Genomic DNA, 14522 nt, shown 5'->3' with positions numbered 1-14522 from the left:
ATATATATATTACAAGTTATAAGTGTCATTATTATATAATACGGTAGTTTTACCACAATTTTTTTCTCCGTTTACAAAGCTGAGCCAAAACGAATTTGTAAGCAAACGAAGTCAGTACGGATTTTGAAGTAATTCGAAAGGAACAGCGAAAGCGGTTTTTTGGGGTTGACGAGCTCAGCAAAAAGGGTGTGGGGTTCACTTGTTAAAAAGAAATTAGTTTAGCATAGTTTGTATATTCCAGTAAACTCTTTTAATAAAGAAAATTTGGCTATAATTTTTTCATCGACACTTTATGGTTATAAAATATCTATTAACATAGTTATAAAATATATTTCGATGGATGGATATAAAATAATTTATTTGTAAGGGTATGAAAAGATATATAAATACAGTTGAAATCGTTAATAACGAGCACGAAAGAGGGCAATATTTGCTCGTCACAACTGAGAGTTTGTAAAAAACTTAAAATTGCAAAAATCGTTCGTGAAATTCGAAAAAGTTTATACATACTTACTGAATTATAAATAAATCACGTACTTAATTAATTTTTTTATTTCTGCGCTATTCAAAAGGTGTTAGTTAATTTGCTTTGAGCAGATTCATTGTCTCTTTCTTGAGTTAATGCTCAACGGATAAGATTCATGCCCCGAAAATCATTGTCATTTGTATCCCTAAAATTCTAGTTCCACTTTTACACCTCTTTGTACCACTAACTTTTAGTTGTGTTCGGATTGTTAAATGAAAATTTAGTAGATCTGGAAAGGTGAAATTGGCATGAAATGCTATAAATATTTTATGCAATTTAAATGTATTTTTTATGTGCAATTGATTATGGTTCAAATCCTAGTAATTGCTATTTTTTTTTTTACTCTGGAATACCTGCAAGTGACGGAGTGTGGATAACTCGATCCTGATAGGTTGCTGAAACGTGGTATTCGTTTACGTTAGAAAATGTTCTTTTCATTCTCTTTCGAGTAAGCCAAGCTCATCAACTATCAATTCTCTAAAGTGACACATTCTAAGTTCTTTCACAAAGATTCTTTCTCAAAGATTTAAATTTTGTCAGCTTTTTATTTACACAGAGACTTAACACAAAGACAGGCACAAAGCCTTGTGGAGCATAAACAAACTAATTATGCATCGAAGTTGCCAGGTACACGGAACAAAAATATTACACGATTACAATGAAATACATTAACAAATAATAAATCTAAGTTAAGTAAAAGAAATGAACGAGAAAGAATTATATTTCCACTAATTCGATGTGCGATACAGCTTTGTATTTAATTAACGTATCGTTAATTAAAATTCTGACTTATGTTGAGAAACTTTGTTCAACTTTAATATGCCATTTTGCTGAAAAAGATTAGCTGGCGCAGACGTCATAGGTCACATGTGAGGGTATGGGAGGTCTTGATCTTGATGTGTAAGTACCCAATTAATATATACTTACAGCATAGTCTCGCATAAAATTATAATAGTTATATATTTTATGAACAAAATATTATTTTTTTTAAAAAAAAAAAAGAATTAATTTCTTAAAAATAAATAATGGCAAAATAGAAGCAACCACGTTGATTAATGAACAAGAGAGATAAATAACCTTTTCTTCATCAGTGGATAGTTATGATTTAATGCAAACATACGGAGTAAAAAATCGCGGTAACTTTTAACCAAATAGATAATAACTCGAGTTAAGTTCTCAAATCAAAATGGTTGTAGTAGCATTTTTGCCGGTTGCAATGTAGTACTTTTCACTTCAAATTTAAAAGTTAATAACTGTCGAACTAATTAACAAAAAATAGTCTTTTTTACTTATGACTTATTTAAAATGAATGAAGTATGATTTTATGAAATACGTATTTCAAATTGCGTGGAGTTCAATACAAAGTTATATTCATTCGACTTGTGAGCCTTACGGGAATTAACAGAAATTAATAAAAATGAAAAGAGGAAAAATTCCCATTTGAGTCAAGTTATTAATATTATTTGACAGTAACCCCACTTATTAATATTACTAATTAACTAAACCGAAATAATGAATATGAATAAGCAGCAATAAAAAGTTGTGTCGCGGAAAAAGTGTAGAAAATTTGTATAATAATAGTATAACTATAGATAATAGTAGTGTAATAACTGTGAAGCATATTTGAAATCTTTCACATTGTAATTTGAACATAAAACAAAATATGAACATGAAGGAAAATATTGTATTTATTCTTTTTTATCTTAGAATGAATCATTTTTTTACAGAGTTACAGGAAATATTTACAAATATTTCCAATTGAAAATATGTATTTAAATATAGCTGATACTGAAAAGAAATTGCTCATACAAGTAAATTCTTATTTAATATCCAAAACGTGCGTAATCCATGCATCTTTCTTTCTTCGACGCAATACTGTAATTTATGTCCATGTAAAACAAAATGATAATAAAAGTGTAAAATGGAACTCTACTGCTCTGAGTGGAAAAAAGTGACGTGTTTTGTGAAAATATCTGAAAAAGAATCTTTTAGTGACTTTAAGGATTTTTTTCTTTGGCTCATTAAACTACTTATTTATACGGAAATAATGTTACTTTTTTAAACTATGGAAACGGAAAGATTTTTTCGCTTAAAATTAAAATGTCAAAGCTACACAGATAAAAAAAGAATGGTCAAAACTATCGGAACATCAAAACTATCAGAACTATCAATCTGCAGTCAAAACTATCAGAATGGAAAACTTTATCGTGTTTATGCAACACCAAAGCTCATTAAAAATTTTTAGTAAAATTAATAATAAAGGATGGTTTCAATAAAATTTGGTAAATATGGTGAAATTTGGTAATTTTAGCGTGATATCTAATAGCATAGCAAAAAAAAAAAACATCTATACGGTTTAATTTAGTTTTCAGTTTTTGCATTATATTTACTATATCTGAGGTAATAAGAACCATAATTTTGAAAAACAGAATTTTCGGTAAGCAGTTATCATATGAAAGGAGAAATTAAGAAAAGAATTGTTTAAGTATCGTATATTTTAGTTTTTATATCTAGAACCATGTTTTTTTATGGTTTCATAGTTTATGGTTTTTCATAGTTCAAGGTTTTATGGTTTTATAGAATTGTTATTAATATATAATATAGTAATTTTAATAGAATTTGTTTCACCGTGCATGTTTTTCAAACTGGCTTAGAGGAGAAAATAGTTTCATTTTATCACAAACACGTAGGAAACACCTATTACGTAAAACATAGAGAGAATTTTTGGTATTGACAAAATTAGAAAAGGTAACACGCTCTACGTTTTTCGGTTAGAGTGACAAAAATAGTTCTTTTTGTTGAAAAACATAGATATTATTAAAAATTCGTTTTTGTTTTGTTGTATGTTGTTGTTATTTTTACATATCTCTAGCTGGAATTTCAATTCATAGAGAATCCCAATGTCTCACAAAAGAATCAGTTAGAATGGGCAGAAAAAAGTACACTGTAAAAATTCTGGTTCAAATTGTTGTAAGAATGTGTATATATATATATAGTTANATATATATATATATATAATAAAACTTTTTTAACTGAACAAGTTTCAATGAAAATGAATAATATGCTGAAGTATATAATATAACATGACCCAGAAAAACAAATATATTTATAAGCATGATTATTTTAGTTTGTTTATACATAAACATTATATTCCATAATAAACACAAGTCTATTTCATTAATAAAGGGCAAACAAACTTTATCCATATCTTTACTATAATCTTCCTCTTTTTTATGATTTTTTTTATTTCGATAACCCACATTCTTAATTTATATATAGATTAGGATCTAAGATAAGTTATACACGAATGCTATGCTTGGATTTCTTTTTCTCGTGAATCATTGAAATGTTTTTGAATTAAATATTTTTGATAAAAATACACTTCCTCATATTTGTTTTGCTTCCGGGTAAATTAACTTTCTGGAATCTGATATAATACACATTCTTACTTAATTTCTCATATACGGACATAATGTTTACACACTGTACGTCATCATCACCCTAACTAGGTCAAGCATCCATTTTCAGAGCTCGATTCTTTAATGATCATGCTTTTCAACCACAGAGAGGACTTTCTTCCATAACAAATTTAATGTGCACCTTGTTGCGTACACACGGGGGCTATTTTGTCGGCCACCAGAATCGAACTTCCCAACCCTTAGCTCCGTAACCTGTGGTGGGACCAACGCCGCACAATTTACGTCATTAGATCTTAGGGTCTTTTCTTTTTTTGATACATTGAAGGTTTTATGACATCTAATGCTTTAAAGCAAATTATATTAGCAGTGAAATTTCAACTCTTTTATTATTGACCGAACGAAAAGTTTGTTTTCATAACATCAAAATAGATATCGTTTTTGGCCACAGCTATTACAGCTTTTTTATCTGATGTGTATATATGCCTCTTATTCTTATGGTTACACTAGCTTTTACAATCGGTCTATATGCACTTCGTTCTCACAGCTACCGTTTGTAAGATTGGTAAAAAAGTCTCATATTCTCAGTTGCAATAGCTTTTACACATCTGCAGATGCCTCCAATTTCCATAGTAAAAATAGCTTTTACTATCATTGCATTAGTCTCCGATTCTGAAAGTTGCATTTGTCTTTACAGTAGGTGGATAGCTATTTATTCTCATAGTTACAATAGCTTTCACCATAGGAGTATAAATCTTTTATTCTTATTGTTACAATAATCTTTACAATGGGTGTATCATTGTAGTAGAAGTTATCATTGTAGTAGTAAATGGTGTATAAACTATTTACTTTTACAGTTACAATAGCTTCTACGATAGGTGTATTAGTCTCCTTTCTCATAGTTATAATAGATTTACCATTAATAAGACAATATGGGCTATTCCATGGTGACTGGCGTTACATTTTGATAGGTTTTCTAATTTTTTAACTTTTATCAATCGATAAATACTTAATAATTTTTAAAAAAAACGTATATAGGATGTTTTTCAATAGGCTAATTTAAGAAATGGAGATGAAAATTTTGAATGGTTTATTTAGAATAAGAATAAAAAATGTGACTGAAGTTACTTAGTACGGACATGGAGTAAGACATTATAATTTCATCTCGAAATTCTCCTTCATCTATAAGCAGTAACGGGATAAATTTTTATAATTTATTTTAAAAAAAGCAGAAAACATTGAAAACATGACGTAAGAACCATTTATTTGGTTGAATTTTATTTTTTAGACTTGTATTTTTTAAAATGTATGTTAATAAGAGCTATAATTTTGAAAACCAGAATTTCCGGGGAACCATCACCATGCGAACCGAACAACAACCAAATGAATGGTTTAAATATCGCATATTTTAGTATTGTTAACCAGAATTATATTGTTTTTTTTTTTTACCAGAAATGTCATTACTTTAGAGTACGTTAATTTTACCGGAATTATTTCTTCGTGTGATATTGTGATTTAACTTAGCACCCTATTAAGGTTGCTCCTAACGCTCCAAAATTTCTAATAGTTTAGTTGAGAAAGTGGAGACAGATGTTGGAAACTAAAAACTAAAGTGAAGAAAGATTCGGATTTAAAATAAGCTTTGTTAGAAAATGTCAGTGTATTCCTGAAGTTAACGTTTAAACAGCATTGTTGTGCCAGAAAATAGTATTCAAATTAAGATCGTTGTAGGAAAGTAACAGGACGTTTTTAATGCAATTTTGAAACAATGTCCCTAAAATTTGAAAAAGATTATCGTCTGTTTATAACCTTCATGGGAGTAATGACTAAATTGAAATTAATATGTCTGGAAATAAAAGAAAATCCAAAGAGCTGTGTCCTTTTTTTAAACGTGATATAAAACGTTAACGTGCGAATCACCAAACATAGGTTACAACAAGGATTTTTTGTAACTTAAAAGACGTTAAATATGAATAACTAGTCTGTCTACGTAAAGATTGTTAGAAGTGTGTAAATATGTATATAATTCTGTTAATATTCCTTTGTTAGGAGACTAAATACGTCAGATAGACCCTAAATAAACAGTTTAATTATAAAATTTTGTTTGATTGTCTCTTAATTCTAATGTAATTTAGAGTGAAAATAACGCTCAATGTATTTCTTATCGAAGACTTCGCTAGTCGGCATTTCTGATGACTCAGTGATTATCTTGCCAATTTGGCGATACTTGTGACCATTATGTTAACAAAATTACAGTTCTGGAAACTTCGAATTCCACTACTTTGGAAACCAATAATTACGGAGTTATGAGTTATTTTGAATTACAGTGATATAAGTTATTGAAGTACGGAGTTATAAGTTATTGAATTATGGAGTTATGAATAGTCTAGAAACATATTGAAAGTTTTGAAACGTATTGAAAGAATGTTTATTTAGTAATAAGCTTTTTTTTAAATATTTAAATATTAAATTAGTTTCATGATAATTCGTCACAATTATATACAATTACAAGCAATTCTAGTTATTTTAACTACAAAAAGCAACCTAAAATTATCTGTCCGAACATTAATTTTAATATGTTTTTCTTTTGGGAGACATTTATGATTAGTTTTTTTTCTTCTTCATTTTTAACATTAATACATTTGTTTGATTTCAGGATGAAATTTGTTTTATATTACGTTCTAGTTCAGTGATTTATTTAATGATGTCGTACTTGACAGTATTTGAAAAAGGTCACCTTTGCATGGAACATCACAGAAAACTCATCTTTCAATTGTTCTTCCTTGACAGCTATCCTTGGTTTGTGCTTTCGCTTAAACATTTAATATGATCACGTCGTACTGTAGTTATTTATTGTTTAAAAAATTGATGAAATTATGATGAGTAATAAATTCACAATTATATTTTTCTTTAAAAGAAGTATGATTTACGCAATAAGTTGGAGTTTTTTGTTTGTTTCTAAGACAATAAGACGCATCTTGGGCCTTTGGAACAGGTAAAAACAAAGTACTAATTCACCATATAATTTTCTTATAAAAAGTGATTCATAGTTTGGATTCAATTCTTTTCTATTATTTGTGTCTATGGGTTGGGGCAGCCTGTTTGGTAGGGAACTGTTCAAGAGTGCGTTGGTTCGATCCCAGATCGGTCGACGACCCCCCCCNCCCCCCCCCCCCGTGTAGTAAATTGTGACTGACGCACGTTATATCTGTCGAGTCTCAAAGTCCCCCATGTTCCCATAACAAATCCCTACCTCTGGAGGTACTGATCCAAGAGTTTCCTTGTCTTCTGGATTGGTTTAAGATTACATGCTACGGAGTTGATCATTATTAGTCGTAAACCCAAAATTAGGCCGGCTGTTCAACGGCGGATATAAAAAAATAAAATATTATTTGTATCTAAAATTGGCTGTTTGGAGACGGTTATAAACAAATAAAATAAAATATTATTTGCATCTGAGCCATAGTCGCTCAGGGGATAGAGTGTTTGCTTTCCAATGAGGTGACCCGGGGTCAAGCCTAAGCGATGCCTGGTTGAAACAAATTCCGCACCAGGCGTGCATCAACCACAGTGCTGACGTAAAAATATCCTCAATGGTAAACGGGTCATGGGTTAGAGTTCCCTAGCCGTCATGCCAATCGTGGGATTTTTTCGATGCTTTTCTCTCCCTGTAACGCAAATGCGGGTTAGTTCCATCAAGAAGTCCTGCACGATAGAAGATTTCTCCCACTACTTGATAAAGTACTTCCCTTTGTTTTCTGGGTTGAATTCAAAATTACAAGGTTACAGAGTTGAACATTAGTAGTCGTAAACTCTAAATCAGGTAGGCTGTTCAACGTCGGTTATTACTTGTGTCTGAAACAAATGTTTGTTGAAGAAGAAACGCAATTAAAAAGTTTCTTTCTAATAGCATAGTAATTAAAAACGTTTAAATTTAAATTTACGCAATATAGTTTGACATTTAACTTTAAATTTTAATGTAGCAAATAAATTCTCTTAAATTAAGTGCATGCATTGTCCATGATGTAAGACTTCTTTTTGAATGAGTGGATTCAATAATTGGGTTAGTATACGTTAAAATTTACATTAGTTTACACTAGTAATTATCATCATCAATATTATTAGTTTATATCAGTAAAATATCAATAATTAGCGTCTATTACACAAATATAGGTTTCAAATATTCTGACAGTGTCTATTCGATTTGCATAAAAATTTAACAATTTCTATATCATTAATGACCTGAAAACTCAACAGCTTTCATATCAATAATCAGCTCTGTAGCGTATCAAGCTATATTAAAGAACTGTTCAGTTTTTTTTTTAAATAAACTTTTATTTACAAACAACACAAACAGTAACAAATATGAATTATCCGTAACGGGATAGTGAAAAGATCATAAAACAGCAAGAAAAACCCGTAACGGGATATAAGGAAACTCACCAGTAGCGGGATAGATAAAATATTATAAAACAACTAGATAAAGTGCCCGTAACGGGATATATGAAAACTCAAATTCCACACAAAACTAATTCTAAAAAATCAACAACTTTCTGGTGTTCTAATTTTATCGTCTGCTTTTATTATTTAAATTTATCTTTTTATGTGTTTATTTTATTTATGCTTTTGTCAGCCTGTTAGTTTTTAATATTTTTACTTTTATTCATGCTTTTGCAAACCAATTATCTTTCTTATATTTTTAGACTTTATAGCTCCGATTATATAAGAATTCGTCTCAAATATTCTGACTGTAGACCTATTATATATAAAATTTATAACAGCCTCTGTACCATTAATGACTTGGAAGTTCAACAGCTTCGATATTAATAATCAGCTTCTATTACAGAAACTGAGGACAGTCTGTTTCGTCACTTCATTAAGCTAACTTAAGTTAATTGCCATTATCTTATTAACAGCTTAAAAGTTTAACAGTTTCTACTATATCAGCTTCTGAATCAGCTTAGATTATGTTAACTCTGGACTTCGTAGTTTCGTCAGTATTTAACATATTTACAATAAAATTTAGCTTCAATAGTATTAATTAATTTTTCGCTTTGCATAAAATTTAAAATTTTTTTCCCACAAATGGTGATAAATGGAATAAAATTCATTAAACGTCAATATCAATCATTTAAATGAATAGACAATAAATTTGAAACGAAAACTATATTGGGAAAATACACACATTTTTTTAGTTTTTTTGTGTTGGTTTTACGAAATCAAAATTTTCGAATGCATAGTACATCATTCATAGGTCAATATAGAATACACTGTATTGATAAATTTTTCAGGTTAGGTTTTATTCTTTTAAAAAATGCTATGAAATATGCATCAATGTCGAGTTAAGCATTTTCTGAAGATTTCTTAACTCATTTGGGAAACATGTGTAACCAAAACTACTGGAATATAGTAAAATTTTCCGTGTTTCCGGCTTTATGGAAACACTAAAAAGCTCGGCAATATTCACCGCCTAAATGCTTTGGTACAGAATTTAGTAAAATAATATATGTTTTATTAAATATGGTTTCATAATGTGTGATAAAATTTGGCAAATGAGGTAATATTTAGTAATTTTGTGATGCTCCAGATCATGCTATAAAAACTTTATTCTGCTAAATTTAATTTTCGCTTTTGTATTTTTTAATAAATGTGTGATAGTAAGAACCACGGTTTAGAAAATCATGATTTTAGTTCAACTGTTATCATGTGAACAGAAAAACTACCAAATGAAAGGTTTAAATACTATATATTTCGTTTTTATTAACCAGAATAACGACTTATTTTTCAGAATTGTCATTACCATACAGTAAGCTAATTTTACAAGAATTTTTTTTCTCCTTGTATTTTAGATGGTGAAATTACAGAAGAAAATGTTGATCTACCCTTAGCTAGAACACTATTTTTATTTAAAACGGTACTTTTTTTTTCTTTAGGTAATTTAACAGCAATTTATAAATAATGACAGAATGCAGCGCATTGTTGCGCAAGCGATTGAAATAAGAATTCGTAATCTTTAAAGGGTTAACTCCCATCAGCTTTTACTTCTAAAACTGACATTCATAAAAAAATATAGAAATAAAATATCCTGTTGGGTCAGAGGATCATTGTATCTTTTTGTTTACAAAACATCATCACGCTGTCTTTGCATTCGTTTTCGGTTACATAAAAATGATGAACTTTATTAATGTCAACATTTGAAATTCTGGTTAATTCCGTAGTGTAACAATCAGATGATATATTACAGAGTGGAACAAAAATCTCTCATCAAACCTCTTGACAGTGATTCGATGATCAGTAAGAAAGTGAGATTACTGACCTCTTATGTTAGGGGAAAAAAAAGATTTCCTGACTCGATAAAGAAATTCTGATAACATAAAAAAAAACGATTAATCTTTTTCGGTTTTGTTATGACGAATATAAACGTTCCTTATTTTGATTGATTTTAAGGGATATAGTAAACAAAAAAAAATTCTGCGGCCTTTTCCAAAACTGGCTGCCAGTTTTTATCCCTTATACAAAGTACAGTGTGCAAATTAAAACAATATATCACGTTGAATAACTTTTGTTCTATTGATCGGATTTTCACGTACTAAGTGTCAATGTTAATGATTTTTGAAGGCGACTTCATGTATGCTAAATAATTAGTACGAACTATTAATTAAATTGCGAAATCCGACAATAAATTGCACTTTCTCTGAATAAACATACCACCTTGATCAAAAAGTTCCCGGAATAACCCTCGGGTGGTGCTACAATCGTCCTGATTTGAGTACTGTTTTTTTTTTTTTTTTTTTTTTTTTTTTTTTTTTTTTTTTTTTTTTTTTAGTTGGTACATCTGTTGTTGATATTCCCTATAAATCTTAGCATCATAGCTTGACATTTGCAAAAGTTACGTAGCCAAGAGTACATCTATCTCTGTGTGTGTTGGCGATTTTTTACTACAATTTTAGAAATGGATTTAAATTTGCAACCACGAACTTGTATTTCATTTTGTGTAAAAAACGGATTTAATGGTGCGCGAACGTTGGAAATGCTGGAAAAGTGTTTCGGCAACGATTCTCTAAAGAAAACAGTCGTTTACCAGTGGCCGGAACGGTTCAAAAGTGGTCGTGAGTCAATCGAAGACGTCATAGTAATTTTAGTGGACGTGCAAATTTGCAACAACGAACTTGTATTGTATTTTGTGTAAAAAACGGATTTAATGGCGCGCGAACGTTGGAAATGTTGGAAAAATGTTTCGGCAACGATTCTCTAAAGAAAACGGTCGTTTACCAGTGGCCGGAACGGTTCAAAAGTGGTCGTGAGTCAATCGAAGATGATGAAAGCAGTGGCAGACCATTGACATCGAAAACCGACGAAAACATTGATAAAGTAAAAGAATTGTCGGTCACTAACTGCAAATTAACCATCAGAGAGATAGTGGAGGGCTTGAACATTGCCTATGGATCCGTCCAAGATATTTTGGTTAATGATTTGGGTTTCCGTCGTGTAGCAGCAAAGTTGGTGCCAAAAGACCTCAATTTCGTGCAAAAAAGAGTCCGTGTTGACGTCGCAAGAGACATGATTTGCGATGCTGAATCCGATCCCACATTCATCAAAAGGATCATTACTGGAGACGAGACGTGGGTTTATGAGTACGACTCACAATCCAGACATCAGGCAAGTGAATGGCATTCATCAAATGGTAATGGCGTTCATCAAATTTAAAATCGCAGGAAGCACTGACGGACATACCGAAAACCGAATATAAAAAATGTTTCGAGGATTGGATCAAGCGCTGGCATAAGTGTGTTGCAGTCGATGGGGATTACTTTGAAGGGAACAATATAGATTTAGATGAATAAACTTGTATTTTTAATTTTCTGAATAAATTCCGAGAACTTTTTGATCAAGGTGGTATTTGAATTTCTGACCCTTAAAATAGGGGGAGAGGAGCCTCAATCTGGAAATTGTGGTCCTAAAGTTTAGTCAGAAGAGCTTAAAAGTTTGGTCCCCTTAATGTTAATTTCCCTGTTTGCATTTTTGGTCATATCTTTAAAACTAATGGCACATTTTTTTGAAAAAAAATGTTCACCCACTTATGAATCTTGTTTACCTAAAGAAAATTTAATGCAAAATATAATTTTCAATAACTATTTATAATTTGTATTACTTAATTTAATACTGGATGAAACAATTTCGAATTATGAGCAATAAAATTTTTAATAACATATTAATCTACGAGTTTTTCTATAGCGAAATCTATAATTTTAATTGTTTTTTTTTTAAGTAAATGATGAAAAAAATTAAAATGAATAATTTTTTAAAAATTATTTTGGCGACAATGAAAAGTAAATCATATTAATGCAACTCAAAAAACCACAACTATGCTTTGTTTTTTAATTGAACAAACTCGAACCGTAATTTTATTTTGGCCTTTAAACTTACATATTACACCGTTAACTTTAAAAATATGTTGAAAAAATTTACTTTTGTTAAAATTTTTTTCCAACTTTAGCACAATTCACTAGATATTATAATATAATTTGTTTTCAGGAAAATTCCTTATTTTGTTAAACAGCAAATACTAAAAATTGAAATATGTGAAAATATTCCAAAACCATGCTATTTTAGAATCATTATCTGATTTGAAATATTTATAAAAAATACGCAATTTTCATACGCTTTCATATTTTGATAAAAAAAAAAAAAATACGCAGCAATAGGGTTAACGTACTTTTTACAAAAACTATGAATACAAATTTTTCCTATCTTTCATCATAAGAGGATAAGAATAATATTACTTCAATGAATCTTTTCACTAATTTCGTTTTTTCTGGAATTGAAATCTGTTTAAACGAAACATATTATGGCGTGAGAGATAAAACGAGAAACAATTTAACTATTATTTAAGTTTATTCCATTGATTTGTTGATAGCGGTATCAAGGATATGGATATGCGTTGGAAGCCACGTTAACCATAATACTATAAATGGATTAAATCATATAGCTTGAATAATTTATTTTAAACAAAATCTTTTAACAGTTTTAAGCAAATAAGGATTTCAAAATAAACTCTGTCGAAGCACGCCTAAGGTATGCCCTAATATATATCTCGAATAAATTTTGAAATCGATAAATTAAAAATGCATTTTCAAACAATTTCGAGTAGGACGGAAACTTCAACTTGTTTGAAATAACGTCTCTGTAAGTATTTAACTTTGATTCCTGATACTAGGGGGATATTCCGTTTTTTCACTCGACTTTTGAAATTTCAATTGTAAACGTAATCTTTCTTACGTCCTTAAAAAATGTTTTTAAGGCAAGCACTAAAAAAATCATGCTGCATTCATCTTTTTAGAAAGTAGTGACAAATTATTATTTTTCTTCATTCTAAGAGCCTATGCAGTTACCTTACGAAAAACTTATTTTAATATCCTGAGAAGTAATTTAATATAGTTACTAAATGAATAATCCCAAGAAACTGATGCGAAAAGATGAAAACCTCATTAATTTAAAAAAATGTAAATATGATAATAAAAGTTGACATGTTTTAAGCTTCGAAACATTAACGTCACAAGTCATTTACTCCTTGCGAGCCTTCAGATTGGGCGCCTATTTTTGAACGCTCGGAACATATCGACTTTTATTTTCATCTTCAAATTTTTTAAAGATTTATCGTCAATTAAACTGCTTCACATTTGGGTGTTGATCATTATTTTAATAAGAATTTTATGCTCGCAAAAGTAAACACCTGTATTTTAATATTTTAACAGGGTTTATGTGATACTTAAAAAACTAAGAGAATCGAAGCATTAATATTGTAACAATGAAGTTATCTTTAACTTTACAATTTTGAAGCCAGAATTTTGAATATTTGGAGTTAATGAAATTGAACACTTTATCTTTTAAATATTGTTGCAACCATTTCAGTATCTTAAGGACCTTACGAACTCTGCTTAAAAGGAGAACATCGTATCAGCTATGTATAGTCAGGGCTTAAGAGAATAGAAGGGCTGGTTCACTCCTTTGAAGTAGCTCTCGCAACGCCAATCCTCCGATTTTCTCTAGTAACGTCACTTTGGCGCAAAGCTCGCACTTTTACTTCAAGAACAGAGCGTTCGGACTCACTAGCTCTAACTAATACTGGAGCATTTCTTTTTGCGAGATATTCGAAGACATTTGTTATTTCTATAATAACTTTCCTCAGTTTTTGCAGTGAATTTACAAGAATTTAAAACTATTATCGAAATGCCAGTTTATGCGATTGCAACTTGAAAAAATTTTGATAGAAAAACAAAAGGAAAAAATATAATTTTCCACGTGTTCTCTAAAGTAAATGAACAACTATGTAAAGAATGAATTCCGGAATGACACAGTTAATATAAAACAGCAATACGTTTATTCTGTCGTTAAGAACTTTTACAAAAATCCATTATCTAGAAACCGCCTCGTTACTTCAAAAAGAAAGGCAGGTGAAAAAAATTAAAAAATGGATAAAGTCAAAGAAAATTGAAATGTAAATAAAAAGTATAAATAAAATATATAGTATATAGTTGGAATTCTCCTAATTTCATAACATATTTTTTAATGTAGTTATT

At 29.8% G+C, this 14522-nt stretch overlaps 1 protein-coding gene and 1 long non-coding RNA gene across 4 annotated transcripts in view; one reads left to right on the top strand and one right to left on the bottom strand.

The window, feature by feature from the left end:
• LOC139426001 (uncharacterized) overlaps positions 1-9953 on the top strand; it is a 60913-nt gene extending 50960 nt beyond the window's left edge. The window contains exons 2-3 of the long non-coding RNA XR_011637233.1: positions 6599-6741; positions 9792-9953. This is a non-coding gene — a long non-coding RNA (uncharacterized lncRNA). The remainder of the gene's footprint in view (positions 1-6598; positions 6742-9791) is intronic.
• Positions 1-14522, bottom strand: part of LOC107438705 (SEC14-like protein 2) — a 78483-nt gene that overhangs the window by 49779 nt on the left and 14182 nt on the right. The window lies entirely within an intron of this gene.

This window comes from Parasteatoda tepidariorum, chromosome 7 (assembly GCF_043381705.1).
Source record: "Parasteatoda tepidariorum isolate YZ-2023 chromosome 7, CAS_Ptep_4.0, whole genome shotgun sequence".
NCBI lineage: Eukaryota > Metazoa > Arthropoda > Arachnida > Araneae > Theridiidae > Parasteatoda > Parasteatoda tepidariorum.
This window is presented reverse-complemented; position numbering and strand designations above follow the sequence as displayed.